Raw genomic sequence first — 17130 nt, forward strand, 5'->3', positions numbered from 1 at the left:
GTTAAACGATTTTTTTTTCAATTATGAAACACATATTGCTTTCTAGAAGATCTCCTACACATATTTGAATTTTATAATGCAATACCACAAATCAAGGATTTTTTAAAATCTTAATAGATAACTATTTCCTTTATTTAAAATTCTAAAATGAAATTACAAAGAAAAAGCAAAAAAGTTGTAGAAATAATGAATAACAATTACAATGAAACTTTGTCAACACAAGTGAAAAAAATCAAAATGAGATTATGAGTAACAAAGTTGGTAATATTTTTTTTTGGTTCAAATATCATTTACATTGAAAACAATTATATTTCTGAAAAATCATTCAAATTTTAAATATAAATTAATCTACAAATATTTTTTACATTGTAACACAAATACCAATGTTTGAAATTTAATTATTTTATACAAGATACAGAGAAATTGATACAGTATGCTTAAAACCAATTTTATAAGGAAGATTCAACTGGCCTGAATGGCAAGGGTGGGCAGCGCAACTCGTGTGGCTGCACAGGACACCAAATAAAATATGAAAGGGCAAGAAAACATTTTTAATGAACAAAAACAGGATGTCTATTGCATGCCCAAAATAAAATTAGGTGACTTTTCCTTGTCTGACCAAATATACCAAAGCTTTTTTATTATATTTTTCAACAACGAAGATACAAACAGATATACCTAGAAAGACGGAGGGGGATCATAGTGACCCTTCCTTATATTCTAGTACATTATGCAGTAAATACTACTGTTATCGTCACAATTGATTTCTAAATAGGTAATCCTTCTGAAAGTCTTTTTTTGCATTTGACCCTCCGTGTGAGCTTTCTTTTCCCCTCATTCTTGTCTGCAAGTGTCTGTCAGCAGGTGTTGTCTTTTTTGACAATCATTCTTGCCATATTATCAGATAAATTGTTTATTCTGGGATGTAGAAAATTTGAGTGTATGTGATCTTTTCAAACAGTTAGTTTAGAAATAGCGAGGAAACATATACTGTGACAAAATCAAGGCTCCCATATTTTATGCATCAAAAATATAAATGAAAGTTTTCTGAGATAGTGGCACCTTGTTTTCAGCGATAAAATAATGACATATACAGAAATGTACAGAAGCTGAAGCTCATCGTCGTCTAAATGAAGCTTCTTAGTCAGTTTCTTTGAGCTGGATGCAATGATACCATTATGCATGCAATAAGTATATATAGTGCAAAAAACTTTCCCCCTGAATTCATTGTGGTTGTTGGTTTGGGGGGGTCCCCCATTTTTTCCCCAAACAATGACAAGAGATAATTTCAAAGAAATTTTGAAATTTACGAGATTTGATCAGAAATGTAAAACGTCTGAAAGATTGAAACTGACAAATTTGCTCTTGCATCTTTACTATGGAATTCATTCATAGAAAATGGTGCTACTTGCTAGAAACCAGGACCCAAACTAACTGCTGATGAACAACTTTTACCCTCAAAAACAAGATGTCCATTTACAGAGTTTATCCCAAGCCAACCAGATAAATTTGGGATTAAATTCTGGCTTCTTGCCTGTGTTGGCTCCAGGGTTGATAAAAAAATTTTTTTTCTTAAAAAAACCAAAAAGCCTGATTTTTTTGGTTTAAGAAAGTTTTTGTTGTTTAAATAGCATTAACATTAAAAACAAAATTTATGAAAAATCATTCAAATTTCTTATAATTGAAATAAAATGTTAATTAATATAATTAACACTATTCCAATTTTAATTAATCTATAAATATTTCTCACATTTTAAGATATTTCTCAAACTTTAAGATATTTTTCAATTTAATTATTTTTTGCTCAACTCAATGAATTACTTTGTGTTTGAATATTGTTAATGTTATTAACCATATAATATAAAGATGTTTCATAAAAACTGTGATTAAAAATTAAATGAATATAATGTATTTAATGAAGCATAAATAATGCAGATTAATTAGTGATGATTTACGATATGCAGGGTGATTATAAATAAGGTTCTGATTTCAAAACACTGTAAAAAAAGAACGACTGTCAGAATGACTTGAAAATTGACATGCATACTCCTGAAGCAATGGAATTTTATATGGCAAAGGGGAAAAATATACTTAAAAATGTAAATTTAATGCTGTTCTCATCCAACACATGGGAAGTTTGCTTACAGAATGGACAAGATAACCAGTCAGGGCAAAATAACTTAATTAGCATTGCACGATTTCATAGTTCATGGAAAATTAATTCTTCAATAAAACGAAACACGCTACAAGGCAGGGTTGGTAAAAAAACCGGGTTTTTTTGATTTAAACCAGGTTTTTTTGGTTTAAACCAGGTTTTTTTTTGGTTTAAACCGGTTTTTTTGTTTTATATAGTATTAACATTAAAAACAATAAAATTTCTGAAAAATCATTCAAACTTCCAATAATTAACTAAAATAAAATGTTTATTAATGTAATTAACAATATTCCCATGCTAATTAATCAATAAATATTTATTACATTTTAACAAAAACCAACTTTTGCAATTTAATTATTTTTTGCTTAACTTAATGGATTACTGTGTGTTTGAAAATTCAATGTTATTATTAATCATATAATATATAAAGGTTTTTCTCCAGTTACTTTCAGTAATACTTAATTAGGAAGCTATTTTGCAAAAAGTAATAAAAATTAAGTGAACATAATGTATTTAATGAAGCATAAATAATGCAGATTAATTAGCAATGATTTACGATATACAGGGGGATTATAACTAAGGTTCTGATTTCAAAACACTGTAAAAAAAGAACGATTGTCAGAATGACTTGAAAATTGACATGAATATTCCTGAAAAAATTCAATTTTATTTGATAAAGGGGAAAAAATACTTGAAAATGTAAAATTAATGACATCATCCAACATGTGGGAAATTTGCTCACAGAATGGAAACGATAGCCAGTCATGGCAGAATGATAACTTAATTATAGCATTTCACGATTTCATAATTCATGGAAACATCACAAAAAATGAAGTAATTGAACAAATAACTACAACTTACTCAAGGAATGTTAAATATGTTGTCGACCGTGTTCTGGCTATGAGATGAAAGCAAAAAAATGTTTGTTCAACAACAGATCAGAGTATGCCATGGTCATGATGTGGATGTGTTTGCAATTCACCAAAGTTGGCAATTTGACCACTGTTCATAACATTTTGAGGTACCTCCTCCCTGCCAGAAGTTGCAAGGTGAACTGGTGGCCAGCCAGGTATCGTGTCATACTGTTATCGTCAAAATGGTTTTTCAGCAACAGCTTTGCTGGTATCGCAATCTGCATCTTAATAAAAGTTATGCTATCCATGCACTGATGCCGTTGAACTGCTGAAATGACATGGTTGTACAAAATAGATTATACTACTGGCCAAGTACAGCATCATTTACTTGCAAATTTTGTACTACTTGCACCTTGTTTTTCTTTTCTTTTGCCAAAAAAATTTCCATTGTTTCAGGAGTATCCATGCAACTTTTCAAGTCATTATGACCAGTAGTTCTTATTACAGATAAGATATTTTCCCTAATGAACTTGAGGCAACCACCGATAGACAGCGTCTTCATTTCCAACCCATCTTGATTAATAGCAGTAAATTGCAATATAGCAATATGACCAGAGTTGGTGTTTGGTGAAGTAGTACAGTAGTTCTTATTGCAGTTTTAGAATCAAAACTTTAATTCTAATCACCCAGTATATAGCTGATTATTTTTCATAAATCTGTTATTACTATACAGTAGAACGTTGATTAACTGGGCTTAATGGAAAAATTATATTTTTAAAAAAACCTATTGAATATTAAGACTAAATGATATACAGTATGAGATATGCTACTTCTTATGGGAAAGAAATGTCAGTGTGGTAATGTAACTACCAGCAAGCACAGGTCTGTCCTTTAGGGGCAGCTGGTGTCTTTATTGGATTACAAGACCACCTGCCCCTAGCATGATGATGTCACTACTGTTGCTGCTTCTTTGTGAAAAGAAAAAGAAACCCTGTGAGATAATGCACCCCTACATTTAGATGTGTGATGCAATCCTTATTCATTCATGAATTTGCTAAACATAAAGGATCAGAATGTAGCCAAAGGTTAGAAAATGTGATAAGAATGAGAAACAAAAAAGGCTTTCGTGGTCATAGTGTAAATTAGAATTTAGCTTAAAAGTTTGAGTTTTTTGGCTGACATGAAGTACAGTTTTTGTCTTACAACGTTTCGTTCGCATGAGTGGCAAACTTTTTCAAATAATCTTACGGCGGTCATAAGGCTACTACAGGGGTGGGAAGTGACTAAGTCCATTTCGGAGCAGCTTTGGAGCAGCAAAATTCAGGATTTGGAGCAGTTTTGGAGCAGCAAAATATGGGATTCGGAGCAGCAAAATATGAGATTCGGAGCAGATATTTATAAATTGGAGCAGTGAAATGAACAAGAATATTTTCGTTAACCCTCAACCCTTTTCAAAATAAAACTGCACTGTCTTTTGTTATCAAACATCTTTTCGTCAGCTTGATTTTTGTTTTTGGTGTTTTAGGCTTTTGACACCTTGTTTGAAAGAGCGGCTGTCATAAAATTTTTTGCACCAGTCTATTTAAGATGATTTTTGCTTACTGAGGGCACTATTTGCTGCCTTGAACAGCAGCACTTCAAATGAGCTAAAAAAATTTTATAAGTTTTAAATTTTTTTATACTTGGAAAGAAATTGTTGCAAAATGGGAGAGAATTTTGGAAGAAGCAACTCGATGTTTGGCGATTCAGCACTCATTATCTGGCGAGATTGGCGATCTGATACTCGATATTTGACGAGATTGATGATTTAACGCTCGTTATTTGGCGATATTGACGATTTACTGCTCGTTATTCGGCAACATTGGCGATTTAACGCTCGTTATTCTGCAAAGTTTCTAAACTAACATTCATAATTCTGCAACATTGGCGATTTAACGCTCGTTATTTGGCAAAGTTTCTAAACTAACATTCATAATTCGGCGAACATGCGCTTTTTACTCCCGGAATGAAAATTTTTTTCATGAAACATCGGGATTTAACACAATGACAATCGACTACAGTAATTTCTACTGCTTCCAGTGACGACTTTTTTTTTAAACGGAAACACTCAAATTTGCACTTTAAAGCTGAAAGGCATTGCAAGCCATCTTCAGTTCCACGATCACGGACAATATCGGGGTTTCGCGATGGAAAGCCCGATAGTTTAAGTATAGTGGAATAAAACACGCTCTTCTCGTAAAGAAACGTTTCGTGGCTAGCAGGAACAAAAATTTTTTGCCGTCCTTTTCGAAATTCCGGGCATACTGAAGCAAAATTTGCTATTTGGCGCAGAAAAATGTGAAAATACGCTATTGGAGCAGGATGGCACAAGATATTAGTTGCGGCGCAATTGGCGCAGAGTTCCCACCCCTGTACTACTAACGTCTTCTCCCTACTTGAGTCTCACTGCCTCGCCGGGATTGGTCTGTTGAGCCAGTCTGTTTTTCCCCATTGGCCGAAGTTGTTCCTAAGGGCTCTGGATAATGCTTGGGTTTCAATCTCATCATTTTTAAAGTGGGAAACCAAGCACTGTTGATTTTCATCCTCTCTTCCTTTCTGTTGAAGCAGTTCTTGTGCTTTTAAATTTCTATTGCTTCTTTAAAAATATGTGGAAAATATCACACGTCGTTAGATAACATTTGGGTGTTTGTGAAGAGAATTTTGTGGTCCTCGGTCAGGGCATGCTCTGCTACAGCTGACTTGTCAAATGTACTGCTAAAAGATGTCATGGATCAGATCAGCCAACTGTTCACGAAAGATATTGTGGACCTTTTCCATGCCTGTCTCACAACTACATATTTCAATTGGAATGGTGAATATTATGAACAAACGGAAGGGGTGGCGATGGGCAGCCCAATCAGCCCGGTTGTGGCCAACCTTTATATAGAATGATTCAAGGCCCAAGCTTTGGCGACCGCACAATACCAGCCGTCAACTTGGTTTCTGTATGTGGAGAACACATTTATTATATAGGGTCATGGAGAAGAAAAACTTGAAGAGTTCCTTGTTCATCTGAACAGTATACATCATAACATCAAATTCACAATGGAGAAAGAAGAGGGGACCCTTCTGTTTCTAGATGTTCTGGTCACTAGGAAATGTAACAGACTGGGGCATACGGTTTACCATAAAAAGACGCACATGGACAAATACCTGCACTGAGAATCTAATCACCAGAAACAAGGTATGATCAAAGCTCTGGAGGAAAGGGCAAGAAGAATCTGTGAGCCAGAACATTTTGATGAGGAAAAACTACACTTGATTTGGACCTTCCAGGCCAATGGATACCCTATGGAGATGTAATGAGGGCCATACATCCAAAAAACGCCTCATGGAAAGTAGAAGAACCAGCGACCGGAAAAGTGTTTCGCCCTTACATTCCTCGAGTTACTGACAGAACTGGATGACGCCTGAGAAAATTTGGCATCAAGACCATCTTCAAGCCAACCAGAAAGCTAAGTGAATGCCTCAAATCAACAAAAGATCAACGGGACTGACTAAAAACAGCTGGGGTTTACTGTATCCCATGCAGTTGTGGAGAAGTGTACATAGGCACTACAAATGATAGATATCGACCAGATTAATTGAGCACAAATGAAATTGTTGACTGGGTCAGGTTGACAAGTCAGCCGTAACAGAGCATGCCCTGACCAAGGACCACAAAATTCTCTTCACAAACACCCAAGTGTTATCCAACGACGTGTGATATTTTCCACATATTTTTAAAGAAGCAATAGAAATTCAAAAGCACAAGAACTGCTACAACAGAAAGGAAGAGAGGATGAAAATCAACAGCGCTTGGTTTCCTACTTTAAAAATGATGAGATTGAAACCCAAGCATTATCCAGAGCCCTTAGGAACAACTTCGGCCAATGGGGAAAAACAGACTGGCTCAACAGACCAATCCCGACAAGGCAGTGAGACTCAAGCAGGGAGAAGGCATTAGTAGTAGCCTTATGCCCGCCGTAAGATTATATGAAAAAGTTTGCCACTCGTGCGAACGAAATGTCGAAAGACAAAAACTGCACTTCAGCCAAATAACCGGAAGACTTTTAAGCTAAATTCTAAGAATAAGAAATTTTAGCTTCTGTAGGTTAGTAGTATTTATTATTAGTTCTTAGTAGTATGTCTGTGTAGCTTTAATTAACTAAGATGCTTTATATGAATATATATATTACATGAAAAATTTTGGCTAATAATGAACCAATATATTTTTAAAGGAAAAAAAATAATATTTTGACCACTTTTATCTGATTTTTTTTAAAAAAATCACTTAGTTAAAACCAAGGTGGTTTAAACAAAACAACCCTGCTTGAATCCAAATATATTCTAAACAGATTTTCTTATGCTGGAGCAGATAACACCAGACCAGCAAATCAACTTGTCCATGAACATGTCGTAATTCGATAGGTCAAACCTTATCTATGAAAAGATCGAAACATAACAACAGATAATTAATTTACATCACTGAGATTATGTGCATTTTTGAAATCGAAATTGACAAGCTTGGTTGGGACACTTCAAAAAGACTCATGAGGTGCAAAAACAGGAAAACAAGATATATACTCGTCGATCGTATTCAAAACTGGAACTGATATCACACTTACATGCTATCAGGGAAAAAAGAATAAAAATGTTCTAGTTCTGAGTTCACTTTATACTGATGTAACTTTCAACAAAAATGAAAAAAAGACCACGAAACCGTTGCCTACTATAAGGAAACTAAATATGGAGTCAACATCATGGATCAAATGGTGTAATTATACACGACCAAGACTGGAAGTCGTTACTGGCCAATGCATATATTTGGATATATCATTGATAAATGCTCGGATTTTGTACAGACAAGTAACAAGGAAAAAAATCACTCTGCGAACTTACATATATTGCAGTTATGTGAAGAACTCTGTGCCAAGTATTTCAACTTGAAAACTAAAATTCAGAATGAGATAATATGCAAAGCCCCTACTGATGGAGAGAAAAAACAACAGAAATGCCAAGTAAGAAGGAACTGCAAAGATAATAAAATGCTTCAATCTCATACGCAATGCAAAAAACCAGTGTGCGGCAAATGTGCATCGAGAGAGGTGATTTGTACAGAATGCCAGAGATGCCATTGACAAGCTATAGTGCAAATACCCAGAAATTCAAAAAAGGATGCATAAAAATTTAAGTCAAGCATCCTGCGGGATATGTTATTTCCTATTACATAAAAGAAAAAGGAAAAAATCCAAAACTTCCCCCCCCTTTTCTTTTTTTTCTTTTCACAGTCCATCACGATCCCACGACCTTGAAAAAGTGGTTTTACTACTTTGTACACTATACTGTATTGTATTGATATACACGCGGATTGTTGAAGATATTTAGTTTCTTTCCTTAATGAGGGGTCTTGTACAGAATTTTCTAATTTTAGAGTTTCTATTCCCATGTGGATTTTCTCCCTTCCAGTTACATACCAGAACTTATGGCACTTTTGTGGCTATATGTCAGCATTCAAAGACAGCGTCAATATGGTCTAAAATTTCCCTTGTTCCTAAAAGATTGCGAATGTGCATTTTTTGAAAAATTGTAAAGGATTGAAATGCCCGTTCAAATTGTAAAACATTTTATATAATTGTAAAACATGTAATTAAACATGAATATACACAGTTTTGTAATCTAGCTACTATGTGGTAGTCACCATTTCGCATCGCGAAAATCACTGGTGCTTATGCAGAATCGACTTTTGGAGGGGCAGAAGGATTTCTTCCATAGAAATTGTGGGTAACTAATGCTCAAAAATAATTTTAGATTAACATAGTATAAAAGACTATTTTCTTCAATATTTTAATTTTCTACAAAAATATTTTCAATTTTTCATTTAAAGTATTTGATTTCATTTTTAAAATATTTAACCGATTTTGCCTTTGGTGAAAATCTGTGTTTGGAACCCGCGATTTTGCAGTGGTAATCGGCTAACCTTGATTTTCTAAGGTTTTCTAATTTTGAGTAGGCTGTTCATTTGAAAAAAACTCTGGTCACCACGAAAATCACACAGAACTACAACACAATGTATACATTAAATTTCAAATCCATGCATTACCAATTTGGAGGATAGATGCAGGGGCGAAACTGGGGGGAGAGCAGGTGGGTCTAGTACCCCCTCCAGACTCTGGGCTAGAAGGGCGCCGAGAATTCACCCTTTATAACTACTACTTCTACATTATACGGGATGCCAAAATGTGCGCTTGCCCCATTTGTGAAAATATCTAATTGCAGCCCTAGATAGATGGCACCACCTACTGACCACAAAACCCGCTGAATGCTGGACACACACACACTTGCGTTTCACCAACACAAATCTGACATAGCTCCTATATTCAGCTGTGAAAATATGTGGCAGTTAAATTGTGACAGATCAGAGTGGTGGACCATCACAGCGAAAGAAAATAAAGTCATTTTACCAGGAAATCGCCGGAAGATAAGTGTCAGAGAGTATACTGAGAGAGAGAATCTCATTTGCTTTAAATTTAATCAGAAAATATTGAAAGAGCTAAGTTTTTTTTTAAAGAAATGGAAAATCAATCAGAGAGAGAAGGGGGATAAATAAATCAATCTATTAGTAAATACATAAATGTGTGGATCTTGCTTATAACATTTTTCAAAAAAACTGTCATTAAAAACATTGCAAGCAGGAAAACACTTTAAAAAGGAAATCTTAATGAGAATTATTTAGAGTTGGGATGACGAAAATAAGTCATACTAAGTGGAAAAACATTCTAAATGGGAACATTATAAGCAGAATCGACTGTATATTTGTTTTAGATCAGCGGTTCTCAATTGGGGATCCTTGTGCACTCTCCAGGGGCTCAGCGGCCGCTTGAGGAAAATTAAAAAAAAAAATTATAAATATTTTCAAATAGTAAAAATAAAATCAGTAACTACGGGGGGATCCGCCCGTTTTTACTAAAAAGGGCTCAGTGAGTCAAAAAAGGTTGAGAGCCACTGTTTTAGATTACATGTCCTGAATTCCACATGTTCAATTCTCAGAGGCTTTTCTTACTAGTAGACAATGAAAGTAAATGAACCTTTGGATAGAACATGTTTTCGAAATGAATTATTTGCTTCACAGATACCTCCTTCTCCTACCCAGACCATGGCCGCCTCTCTGTCTCAACAAAGAGATATAAGCAGGTTATCAAAGACCTGAAACATGCTGGAAAAAATTCATACAGAAAACCAGTGAATTAATGTTAATGTAATTAGCACGTATTCCCAAGAGATACCAAACCGGGATTCGAACCCTGACCTGCACAGTCAGAAGCTAGCTCCCTAACCACTGAACTGCAAGACGGCAAATGGGGTATGAATTATGGGAATCATGAATTATCCTGAGGATCCAGGTTCGAACCCCGTTGACGGCATAGTAGTGGTTGGCTGAAGTTGGTTTTCCAGCTTTGGGGCGCAAATGCGAGCCGCTCTCCCTTTTCAAGAAGTCTCTCCACACAGAGCATGTAGACCTACAATGCGATACTGACATAATATGAAAATTCGAGCATTTCAATCTTTACTTCATAAAATGGAAGACAGATGGCAGCATGAACACAAAACAATCCAAACCAACTTTTGCAATTTAGTTATTTTTTGCTTAACTCAATGGATTACTTTGTGTTTGAAAATTCTTTTGATGTTATTATTAATTATATAATATAAAGATGTTTTCTCCAGTTACTTTCAGTATACCTAATTAGGAAGCTATTTTGCAAAAACGGATAAAAATTAGGTGAATATAATGTATTTAATGAAGCATAAATAATGCAGATTAATTACCGATGATTTACGATATACACTAGTCTTTGTCCTTTAGGGACAGCTGGTGTCTTTATTGGATTATAGGACCACCTGCCCCAAGCATGATGGTGTCACTACTGTAGCTGCTTCTTTGTGAAGGGAAAAAGAAACCATGTGAGATAATACACCACTACATTTAGATGTGTGATGCAATCCTTATTCATGAATTTGCTTAAGATAGAGAGAGCATCAGAATGTAGCCAAAGGTTAGAAAATATGGTAAGAATGAGAAATTTCGGCTTCTGTATATAACTTTAAATAACTAAGATACTTCATATGAAAAAATATATATTCAGGCCACTTTTACGAGACTTTTTGAAAAAAACCACTTATACCATCTTATGCCATTTAAAGATATACCATCAAAATGTACCCCAAGAATATAAAATGTGGTAAAAATGAAAAATTTTGGCAAATAACATTTTAGATGAGTGACCATATTTAAAAATATTTGAATCAATATTTTTGATATGAGCAAGTCGATTCAACAAAAATTAGTGATGATTTCAGTTTCAAAGATTTTTTTCCAGTTATTTTCAGTTTTATACAAGAATTTGTCTTTTCTATTGTGAACAGCATTTTTGTATGTAGGAAACATCAGATCTTCTTTTCCTACCGTACAATTTGAGAGCAATTTCAAAGGAAAAAGTAGTTCATAATAAACGTGGTAATAATTATTGGTATTGCTCCATAAAGCAAACACCTATTTTATATGCATTCAATTTTCAGATGAGAAAATTCAAAAATTTTAAAAACTGTGTATTTCTTGATATAAAACTTGTGATACATACTTCTGAAATTATTTTAATTCTACATAAGTTTATCGATGCATTTTATAAGCACAAAAACAAAATAAACAAAGGAAAACAATGGTGGTTTTTTTTTTTTTTAGTTCGTATTGGTTTGATAATCACAAATTTCCCGTTTCTCAGAAATTGAAAAAACAACACCTAGGGCAGGATTTCTGAAAATTCAACCCCCCCCCCCAAATGGAGGCTCATGATGTGTTCAAATGCTATATGGGGATATCATCACTAAGCAATTTTCAAATTACCAAATCCATGTGAGCAAAGCTGTGGGTAACAGCTAGTTGGTCCATATTAAGCCAAAAGTATAATTCCATATATACACTGCTCAAAAAAATTAGGGGAACACATGGTTTTAACAAAATTACGCAAAGATGCATACCGATAAGTAACATAAAATGAATCATCCATAATTTAAAGCCTAGCAGGAAACGGAAGAAGAAAACTTCATATGCAAATCAAAGTTCATGATGTCAAAAACCAGAAAAAGGAGATAAGGGCAGAAATCGGGATGTTGCAGAAACGTCTGTTTTACTGCCGTAACTGTGAAATTCGATTGCGCAGTATTGTTTTTTGAGACGAGGTGACTTGAGGATGTCTCAACAACGTGATTTACAGGAATCCATGGCATGGCATGTTATAGGCAGACTGGAACCCAGGCAAACACAACGTAGTGTCGCGGACGCTGTTGGAGTCGCCAGAAGTGTTGTTGCAAGGCTGTGGAATCGATTCCAAGAAACAGGAAATGTTAGACGTCGACCAGGGCAAGGTCGGCCATGCGTCACTACAGCAACTGATGACCGGTATATACGGTTAACAGCCCGTCGAAACAGAACATAGAATGCTACGCAGCTGCAAAGACGGTTGCTCGCAACAGGACGAAGGGTGTCCAGCCAAACAGTACGAAATCGGCTTCATGAGGGAGGGCTCTATGCACGTAGGCCAATGGTCTGCATTCCGTTGACCCCACACCACCGTGCGGCCCGAAGAAGATGGGCTGCTGAACATCGAGATTGGGAGCAACATGATTGGAGCCAAGTGCTGTTTACAGACGAGTCCCGATTCAGTCTGGAGTGTGACACCCGACGTTTTCTGGTATGGAGGGACAGGGGCACTCGAAATAACCCTGCATTCGTTCGCGAAAGGTCACAATACAGACGAGCTGGTTGGATGGTATGGGGTGGAATCAGCATAGGCGGACGTACGGACCTGCATATCATTCGGAATGGCACTTTGACGGCCCGAAGGTATGCAGATGAGATACTGCGACCTCATGTCATCCCTTACGCTGGAGCCATTGGAGATTCCTTTGTTTTCCAGGATGATCATGCCCGACCGCATAGAGCTCGTCTGGTAGAGAACATGCTTGAAGCTGAAACAATACAGCATATGGAATGGCCAGCGTGCTCTCCTGACCTGAATCCAATCGAACATGCTCGGACGACGCATTGCTGCGCGACCGAGGCCGCCTGTTACTGTCCGACACTTGCAGATTGTACTTCTTGAGGAGTGGAACAGTATTCCCCAAAGTCTGATCGATAACCTCATCGCATCCATGGCAAACAGGTGTGCAGCAGTCTTAGCTGTTCGAGGAGACCACACGCCCTATTAAAACTCATGCATCATGTCTAAACAGTACTTTTTTTTATCGTTTACATGTAATCAAATTGTTGCCCTAAATCATCTTTTCATGTTTTTTCCATATTTTCAAAGAATTAAAGCTTAATTCCAAATTTTTTTACGTCTTTTTTCTGGATTGCGCATTGATACGCGTGTACTATCCATTGTATGCCAATACGTGGTTGTCTCGCACGGTTTTCTCCACTTTTTTGCTTGCTCCCCTAATTGTTTTGAGCAGTGTAGTATTCCATATTCCGTAAGTATAGTCCATATTAGCCATATTAAGTCTCAAAACAGAGCAGAAGAGCCTAGAACAACATTGAAAGCAGGGAGGTGTGAGTGATCGAAAAGTTTGTTTCATGTGGAGCACATATTAGTACTGATCATCGTGCCTGACAGCGAGGTACGCCAGAAGAAGAAAATGCTGTCCAAATAGAATGTGCATGAATGAGCCAATTTCTTTACAGATTGCATTACCAAGCAGAGACAAAACAGACACACACAAGTAAAATAGTTTAAAAAATATAAGAAACTTTGCTTACTTGTGTGGGTAGAAACACAAATGAGAAAATTATAGTGCAAGCAGAGATTTTTCTATTCCATCAGTCAACATGTCGTTCACCCATGGAGGGGATGCGACATATTATTGTATATACCCAGGTTAGGATTTGGCCCTAGGGATCAAGTCCCCAGCATTTCTCAACCCACACAGGCAAAGGACTTATATCTCAGAAGCGACAGAGCCCATGCCTTGTCTGATTTCGCACAGGTTAAGTTTTGGATATTCAAAAATGTGAGCGGACAACAAAATGAAATGAGGATACCTTTCACCATATCAATTCCTGTTTGATTTTCTGATTCTAATTGCAAGAATTAAAGTTTTATTTTGAACAATTTACAGTTAATTTTAAAGTGATATTGCAACAAAACAAAAGTTTAGATCTCACCAAGCTTCAGGTTTATTGGTGGACTTTACATCTTAGATGACTTACATCTTAAGCAGGGTTAAGGTTTTGAATGTCAAAAACTGTTTTGAACAGGACATGTGGGACAAACTGTCTAAAACTGTCCAAAAGTGTCTGAAATTGTCCAAAACTTCAAAGTTTTGAAATGTTATGTGGAAACCTATAGTTTTTTTTATCATGACACAACCCGACAATCCCAACAGGTCAAAATCTTGATGAGGTCAAAAAATCGTGACACAGTCAAATTGAAAAATTTAATTTCTCCGTATAAGCCGCACTTCGTGTTTTCTGTTGGTATTTGTATTTCCCAAAGTGCGGGGCATTGGGGCACCGATGAGAATGATAAATTGTGATCAAATGCTGCACTTCGGGATTTCTGTAGGGATTCGCATTTCTTGAGGTGAGGGGCGTTGGGGCGCCGATGAGAATGATAAATTGTGATCAAATAAATTTTCAAATTTTAATTTCAAATGAATCATGCAGTGAAGTGTGCAAGAGGTGACATTGTCCTGTTATTCTGCAAGCCTATTGAACTTGTTTATGCCGAATGGGTGCTTTTCATTGCTAAGCTGCAGGGCCGGATTAACCATTCCATAAGCACATGCTTAGGGCATCAGGAGATAAAGGGCACCACAAAAAATTATCAAATAGTCTGTACATTTTTTAAAATGCACAATTTTTTTCTCAGCATCAACCATCCGGTAAAAAATTCTAAAATTTTAAGGAGCACTTGATTGCACAGTTGAAGATCTTTATCGAAAGGTTGACCAGGGCCACAATTAAAAGAGGCCGGGGAGGGTCTGTTTCCCGGGGGCTGGACCAGTAAGGGCATGGAGCTTATTATTTTTTCGTTAAAAATTACGTGGAGGGGTACTAAAATATTCATAAATATAATAAAATAATAATGTAGGTACAGACCCCCATGCGACAGTAAATTTTTGTTTCTAGTTGCAGGCTTTCAACAGCAGAAATCAGTGTAAGGGTTGAATTTTCAAATGTTATGCAAGACTTACAAAATTGTATGCAAGCTGTGTGCATTCCGTGGTAGCAAGGCTTAGTAGGACTAGAATGATTTAGAGAGAGGGAAAGAGGGACAACTGCACTGATGGCAAAATTTAAGGGGTGACAAATTTTAGATTGGAACAAAAAGACTGTTATAAAATCTTCTAATTTTACAGTGGTAGGGGCAGCAAGAGAGATCATGTTGCTCTTTCCCTTACAAAATTCCTAGTTAAGGTTCTGATGATGAGGATTACATAAACATTCACGATAATGTAAAACCTGACATGACAGACAATGCCACCCTGACTGAAAATTTTTGAGAAAGTTAAAAAGAACGTAAATGTCTTATTTTAGAACACAAACAGTGCAGATCAAAAATTTATAGAGGTGCTGCCAGAACTTAAATACATTATTTAGTAATAATAGACTGATTATTAATTTAGATACAATTATTTTAAATATAATTAATTTTATCATCTATTTTTAAATTATTTATTTTTATATGTTATTTCAATTACCTACGAGATTGTTACATAATTTCACACGTTATATCAATTGAACCTTTATTAAGCAGGAACCTATGTCAACGGAAAAAAATCTCAGTCCCTTGTGATTCCATTGAAGACAGGTTTTACTGCATTTGCAGAAAAGCAATCAAAAATGTATTGAACTCAATCCTCGAACTGCACTGTTTGTAAAAATAAATTTTCACGTTTTATATGAGAAAAGAAATTTCAACTGTAATCCAGGGGTATTCAACCTATCAAACATTGTGAGAAAAACCAGAACTCTCCACGAAGCCCACGGGTGAACAACTCCAGCAATTAACAACGACCTAATTCAGCGTACAATGGGCCAACAGGAACCCGGTTAATCAGAGGGCAAAAATAATCGAAGACATTTTATTAGATTGAAATTATTTCTTCAGTTTAAGTCAATTTTGAAATGATTTTTTTCGGTACGTAAATCATCATGAAAATGATAAAATTTTCATCATTTATTAGTAATTCACCAATTTTATAATGTAAAAAAAATATACGGAAGGGCCTCACGACAATGAGATCTGGTCAAAATTTTCGGCATTCAGAATGTAAATTGGTTATCGGATGTTTCTAATCAAGTGGGGCCCAAAAAAAGACCCCACAAAACCCCTTCGCCCGGGGCAGAGCCAGAATTAGTGAAGTGGGGGGAGGCAACTGCCCCGGGCGGAAAAATTTAGGGGGGCAGCAGTTTTACATGAGAACAATGAACACTCTTGCAAAATTATCGAATTTCAAAGTTCTGGGGGCATCAAAATCATGTTTGCCTCAGGTGGTTAAAATCCTAGTTGCGGCCCTGTTCCGGGGGGGGGGGTGGAATCATGCTGTTGAGACGGTCCTGGTCAGGACTTCCTTCAACAAATAGGCTAGCTAGGGCAATGCATACCTTGAGTATTTTGGAGTCATTATGGCTCCTACAAGGGTACCAGCCATGGGGCTCGGGACAACTGCGCATAATTTTTGTTCTGCATACTTATAATGGCACGTGTGGAGGGGGGGGGCAAAGATACCAGCCTAACTGGCAGGGGAGGGGAACGGTTGCGCTACAGCTTTTGATTGTAATTTTGCAATACACACAAATTTTCCGAATTTTAAGGTGAAGAAATACAGTTATATAAAGCAATTTACAGGATCTCCATTTATGTCATGAGTGTGTATGAAGCAATTCTCAAAACCATATTTAGAAGAACCACTATTAAGAAATGACTTTCATTTTGAAAATTTACAGCTGGGGGCATGATTTCTGGGGAAAAAATTAAGGAAACGAATCATAAGAGCATTTCATAGGGGCAGCCAAATCAGAAGTGCCCAGAACGGCGA

At 36.2% G+C, this 17130-nt stretch overlaps 1 protein-coding gene across 3 annotated transcripts in view; it reads right to left on the minus strand.

The window, feature by feature from the left end:
* LOC149080338 (WD repeat-containing protein 20) overlaps positions 1-17130 on the minus strand; it is a 221024-nt gene that overhangs the window by 59361 nt on the left and 144533 nt on the right. The gene's annotated exons all lie outside the window — the stretch shown is intronic.

This window comes from Pholcus phalangioides, unplaced genomic scaffold (assembly GCF_987345545.1).
Source record: "Pholcus phalangioides strain wild (caught in Gottingen) unplaced genomic scaffold, Ppha-v1.0 ptg000011l_1, whole genome shotgun sequence".
Classification (NCBI taxonomy): domain Eukaryota; kingdom Metazoa; phylum Arthropoda; class Arachnida; order Araneae; family Pholcidae; genus Pholcus; species Pholcus phalangioides.